The following is a 6279-nucleotide window of genomic DNA, read 5'->3' on the forward strand; positions in this document are numbered from 1 at the left end:
GGGCCCTGAGTGGGCGCCGCGGGCCCGAGACCCCGGTTCCGGGCAGGCGCGGAGGGCCTCGGCGGCTGGCGGGCTCCCCGAGCCAGACTCAGTCCTACTTCTGCCCCTTGCCCGGGCAGGAAAAGAGGGGCCTCTGGCCTGAGAAGCGGGGCAGTGGTTTCGGGGCTCCCGGCGTGGTCAGGGTGGTCGGCGTTTTTGGGGGCGCCGCTCGAGGCGAGGCTCAGGAGGAGTTCTGTGCGCCTTTGTACCTGCGAGCACTGGGGGGCGAAGGGAGCTCGAAGCAGCCCTGCCCGTAGCCGGTGTTCCCACCTGGGAGCCTCAGGTGCGTTGGGGGCGCTTTGCACTCACCTCCCCCTGAGTTCATCTAATTTGGTGGGTACCGTTCTCGATTATTTCAGGGCTGGTGGCCCGGACTCCATGCTTTTCGCTTTCCTTCTTCCGGCCAGTCTTTCGATGGTTTCTTTGCTCTCTAGCACCTCCCCCAAGAAAGGAGGCGGAGAGGAAACCGACCAACCAGGGTCGCTCCTTTCTCACCACTTGAAAGGCTTTGGGGGGAGGGAGGGAGCACCCCGAGATTTCGGTCACTTTTCTGTGTCACATTGTGTTGATTCTTTTCTCGTCGGATGAGTTTGCTTCCTGGGAGGGAACAGCATCTGTTACTTTCCGCCTTTGTATACCACTCACAAACTTAGTTCCAATACGAAACAACCCGTGGTAGTTCATCATTCTGACTCAAAACGGACGTGTGGCGTTGAAGTTAAAATAAGATCACTAATTATAAGTAGTAGGAATTCTAGATCGTTTCCTCACCTAGCACTCATCTAGTTGATGAGTGGAATTAAAAGATACCAGAGTGAGGCTTGTTTTTCACTTACAGGTCCACTGGAGGAAGTTAATTGGTTTGAAAAATAGGACTTAATTATTAATCAAACAGGATAAGTACCAAAAAAAAAAAAAAAGCAGAATTCTGGGTGATTTAGTGAGACAAAATTTCCCTGTCTTTGACAGGATGTTTTGATGCGTAGGATACTTTTTTCTTTGAACTGTATACACAAAATAGGTAAGTATAAAAAGCTTCGAGTACCAGTTACCCAGCTTCACCCATTGTTATCACATGGTCAGTCCTGTTTCATCCACCTGTTGGATATTTTATTTTTTAAAATATATATTCTTATTTCAGAGAGGAAGGGAGAGAGAGGTAGAAACATCGATGAGGGAATCATCGGTTGGCTGCCTCCTGCACACCCCATGCTGGGGATCAAGCCCGCAACCCTGTCATGTGCCCTGACCTGGAAGCAAATTTCGACCTGGTTCATAGGTGAACTCTCAACCACTGAGCCAGACTGCCAGGCCTGCCTTGTTTTGATTTCAGGGAGGAAGGGAGAGGGAGAGCGAGAAACATCAATGATAAGAGAATCATCGATGGCTGCCTCCTGCACGCCCCCGATAGGGGATCCAGACCGCAACCCGGACATGTGCCCTTGGACCTTTCAGTCCACAAATGCACGCTCTATTCTTTGAGCCAAACCCGGCTAGGGCCCTTGTTGGATATTTTAGAGCAAACCTCAGAATCCGTTCATGAGTAAATTCTTCAGGTGTATTTGAAAGATAATACTTGAGGGGAGAAACCTGTAGAAACAGAACAAAATACAACTGCAATGCCACCGTCAAGCCTAAGGAATATTTACAGTGTTTTCTTAAATATTGTCAAGTGTGCAGCCAACTTTCTAATTTCACTGATTCTCTTAGTTAAAAAGATTTTTTTGAACAATTGGTTCACGATTACGGAATTCTGTACTTTAGGTTTAGAAGTACATGTATATGTTGTTATTTTACTTACAGTTTTTATCTTCCAGACTCACGATAGAAAAAATATTCAGAGGGGAGAATTTTATTGTCTGTATTTTTGGAGGAAATTGTGTCTCTTATTGAGTCATAAAGATTTTCACGGATGATGTAAAGTTTCAATTGCAAACACTGGAGCCTGTTGTTAAAAGATTGGTGTGGAAGTGTAGAAGGAATGCTCCTGTTTGTTTGGGGAGTATTTTTTTAAATGTTTTTTATTGATTTTTTACAGAGAGGAAGTGAGAGGGATAGAGAGTTAGAAACATCAGTGAGTGAGAAACATCGATCAGCTGCCTCCTGCACACCCCCCACTGGGGATGTGCCGGCAACCAAGGTACACGCCCTTGACCGGAATCAAACCTGGGACCCTTCAGTCTGCAGGCCGATGCTCTATCCACTGAGCAAACCGGTTAGGGCAAGTATTTTTGTTTTGTTTTGTTTTTATCTCAGCTCAGACTAATCTGTAGTCTTTATTTTTTGGCTCACCTTGAAAGGAAAGTCGTGGCAATGTAATTGAAAAGGTTTTCTCATCTTATTTTTCCTTCATGGATTCCTTTGCTTGATGCTGTTCAAATTGTAGGTAAGAAATCCTAGGGTTTTGCAGAGGGTCCCCCTTGACCAGAATTGCCGGGCCTTTTTACTTTGGTCTTCCACATTAGATATTTTGGAGTGGGAGAGGGAAGTTTCACTATTTGGTTAGTTTACTTTGACCTTTTGTATATTTAAATAGTACAGGCATACCTAGTTTTATTTTGCATCGCATATGCTATTGCATTTTCTTTTCTTTCTTTCTTTCTTTTTTTATTTTTCCAAATACAAGTCAAGATCCTCCAGCAAAAAGATTATGATTTGCTTAGTTGATGGTTAGTATATTTAGATATTATCTGGTTTTACTTTCTTGTATAAAGATCTCCACTTTTAAAGATTTTACATTCATCCCACCTCTTCCCTAACCAAGCTCTCCTAAGTAGAGCATGTTTCTTGCCAAGTAGAATTGGGTGAGAAATGAGCAGCTGTTTATTAGTTATCAAGATAAGGCACTGAGCTACTTTTCAGTTCTTGGAAAGAGCATAAATTACTTGACTGTTTCAATTCTTACAGTGTTATATTTAATCCCTGTTTTAACTTTTTTGCCAGTCATTGTTCATTTAAAATTAGATTTTATTTCATTTGAGTATCTAATTTGTTATACCAATGACTAAACTTTTTCTAAAGACTAAGTTCTAGAATTTTGTTCCAGCTTGTGTAATTCTGAGAATGAGGCTTTGATATAGGGTATTCAGCAAGTGATCCTGACTTTTTTTCATTTGGGAAAACTCTTGATGAGACAAGGAATAGTATTTAACATCTACAGTTTATACAGAATATAAGGCTAATATTTTCATTTCTTCCTATGACCTTCCCAGTCATCAGTTTACATAATGGGACCTTATCATATGGAAACTTGCATTCTCAAGACATATCCTACTGTTTTCATTTACACAACATGATGAATGTTTCTTACTAATGTGTGCAGAGAAGACCTGGATTATCTGCTTTTTCACAATTAACATCCAATTCTTCATTCTGGTATCCCTCCTTTTGTTGGGTCCCCCAAATCTGGCAGTTATATTTTTCAAGTTATAAGGAATATGGTATCTCATTATAACTAGTGGGATTAATACCATATATCTCCCCCCCCCACACCCCCCAACACACACATATACCTCCCCAAAGAATATAGAGGGAATGAAGATACTGTTTTACCTATCACACAGTCATATATTGTGGAGGTGGAGATGTCATTCAGGAACTAGAATTTCATGAGTCAGTAGAATTCTGGGGTATCTATCTGCATACTTTAGATCAGAAAAAAAGATGCTTAATCTGAGAGTTCTCTTAGCTTGTTCCGACACTGATACTTTAGGAAATTGGTGTGTTGCAGGAGGGAAAGAATTTCTAGTTTTCCATAAATGAATAAGAAGGCAGATGAACTTTTCTTGTCTTATTCTGTATTGTGATCTCTATTGAGATCTGGAGCTGATGCAACCCCTTTTATTTTTAGTCCTCACCTGAGGATATGTTTTTATTGATTTTTAGAGAAAAAGCGAGGGGAGAGGGAGAAACATCGATGTGAAAGAGAAAAATCGATTGGTTGCCTGCTTTACATGTTCTGACCAGTGATGGAACCTGCAATCTAGGTATGTGCCCTGGCTGGGGAATTGAACCTGAAACTTTTTGGTGTATAGGACTATGCTCCAACCAACCAACTGAGCCTGGCCAGGGCTCATGTAGTTACTTTTATTTTTATTTTTTTAAAATATATTTTATTGATTTTTTTTTTGACAGAGAGAAAGGGAGAGGAATAGAGAGTTAGAAACATTGATGAGAGAGAAACATCAATTCAGCTGCCTCCTGCACACTCCCGACTGAGGATGTGCCCCCAACCAAGGTATATGCCCTTGACCGGATTCGAACCTGGGACCCTTCGGTCCCCAGGCCGACGCTCTATCCACTGAGCCAAAACAATTAGGGCTCATGTAGTTACTTTTAATGTCATTTGCCCACCAGTTGTACATTACTTATTCTTCAATAATGGGAAACCGGTGCTGGCAGCCAGGGAAAGGAAGGCCTATTCTTGCATGAATCTTCGTGCATCAATCTATAAGGAGAACAAAGGAACTGAGGAACTGAGTGTCAGTGGTTAGGTTGGAATAGCAGTTTTGAGAATTTTGGGTCCTAAAACTCCCAAATTACTAAGGAACCCAAAATGTTTTTGTCAGTGTGGGTTATAGCTATTGATACTTGCCATATTACAAGTTAAACAAAAATATTCTTAAAGTATTTATGAATTTAAAAATAAACACATTACATAGCCTATCTATTAAAGATGGAATATGCAAATTGACTGTCACTTCACGACAAAGATGGCGATGGCCGGCCTGGAGTGAAGTTGGGAGGTGGCAGCCAGAGCAAAGGCCCGGCTCCTGGGTGCTGGAGGGAAACTGGTGCCAGCTGCCAGGGAAAGGAAGGCCTATTCTTGCATGAAATGTCGTGCATTGGGCCTCTAGGTAATAAATAACATTAATCTTTTAAAATGATGAGAAGAGTGGTATTAAACATTTTTACAAATTTCTTGACTGTCTGGCTTACTAGAAGATAGCTTCTCATCTGCTTGTGCATTCTGTCTACAACAACATACATCATGTGGCTCTGGAAAACTCCATTGTATAGTTGGGAGAAAATGAGAATTAAAAAAGGCTCATAGTATCTTAGTATTATTTTGAAAATAATTTTGATCCTTGAATTAATTTAGACTCCTTGAACAGGTTTTGGGACCTACTTTGAGAATTGCTGATTTAGGGATTCCTAAAATGGATTTAGGCATTTGCGAGACATATTCCAAGCTGTTTGACCATCGTTACTGTTTGGCCAACAGGTGCTTAAAGTGCTTGATAATCACTCAAGGACAATTTAAGGTACCTGAGGGCATCCTACACTATATAATAAAAGCCTAATATGCAAATTGTCCCCTCGGGTGGTCATTTGACCAAGAGTTCAACCGGGAGACTGGGAATTAGACGGCTCACTATGATGTGTGCTGACCACCAGGGGGCAGCGTGGAACATGGTGGGCATCGGCGATGCGATGTTGGCAGTGGACTGCCATGGAAGTGCTGCTGGCCCCGATGGACCGTGGCAGCATGGTGGAGCAGGTGAGCGAGTGGTGCCAGGCCTCGGCGGGTGTGAGCAGGGGCCTGATCACCCGCTGATCGCCCTGCAAACAGCTACCAGAAGCAGGGGGCATGGCCGCTCGCCCGGCTCCCAGGCACTGAGGGAGCCAGGCCAGGGGCCTGGCCTTGATCAATTGCCCCGCAGGTGGGATGGTGGAGCAGGTGACGGGGCGGCACCAGGCCAAGGCCGGGTGCCAGGCGGGACTGCAGGGCTGGAGGTACGAGCTGGGGCCCAATCTCTGCAGGCCACCCCCAGGGACCCTACCCTTGCACGAATTCGTGCACTGTGCCTCTAGTGTTAATATAATGCTCTTAATGTTTTACCTGCTTGTGGTAACCTATCTAATAAAAACCTAATATGTAAATCGACCGAATGGTGGAATGACTGGTCACTATGATGCACACTGACCACCAGGGGCAGATGCTCAACACAGGAGCTGCCCCCAGCCCGCAGGCCCCAGGACAGCCAAGGCAGGTGCCAGCGGGGGCTCCCAATCACCCCACAGATCATCCTGCAGAGGGAGGCGACGGGGGGCAGGGCAGGGCAGGTGAACGGGTGGTGCCAGGCCGGCCAAGGTGGGGGCTTCCCTCGTCGCCTCATATATCAGCCTGGATCGCCGGCCAGGCCTAGGGACCCTACCCATGCACTAATTTTGTGCATCAGGTCTCTAGTATACACACAGGCACGCGTGCCAGATTATTGTGACCGGCCAGATTATTAA

General features: G+C 44.4%; 1 protein-coding gene across 1 annotated transcript in view; it reads left to right on the forward strand.

The window, feature by feature from the left end:
* The window catches only part of EIF5B (eukaryotic translation initiation factor 5B), a 66041-nt gene that overhangs the window by 633 nt on the left and 59129 nt on the right, over positions 1-6279 (forward strand). The gene's annotated exons all lie outside the window — the stretch shown is intronic.

Source organism: Myotis davidii, unplaced genomic scaffold (genome assembly GCF_000327345.1).
Source record: "Myotis davidii unplaced genomic scaffold, ASM32734v1 scaffold1011, whole genome shotgun sequence".
Taxonomy (NCBI): Eukaryota; Metazoa; Chordata; class Mammalia; order Chiroptera; family Vespertilionidae; genus Myotis; species Myotis davidii.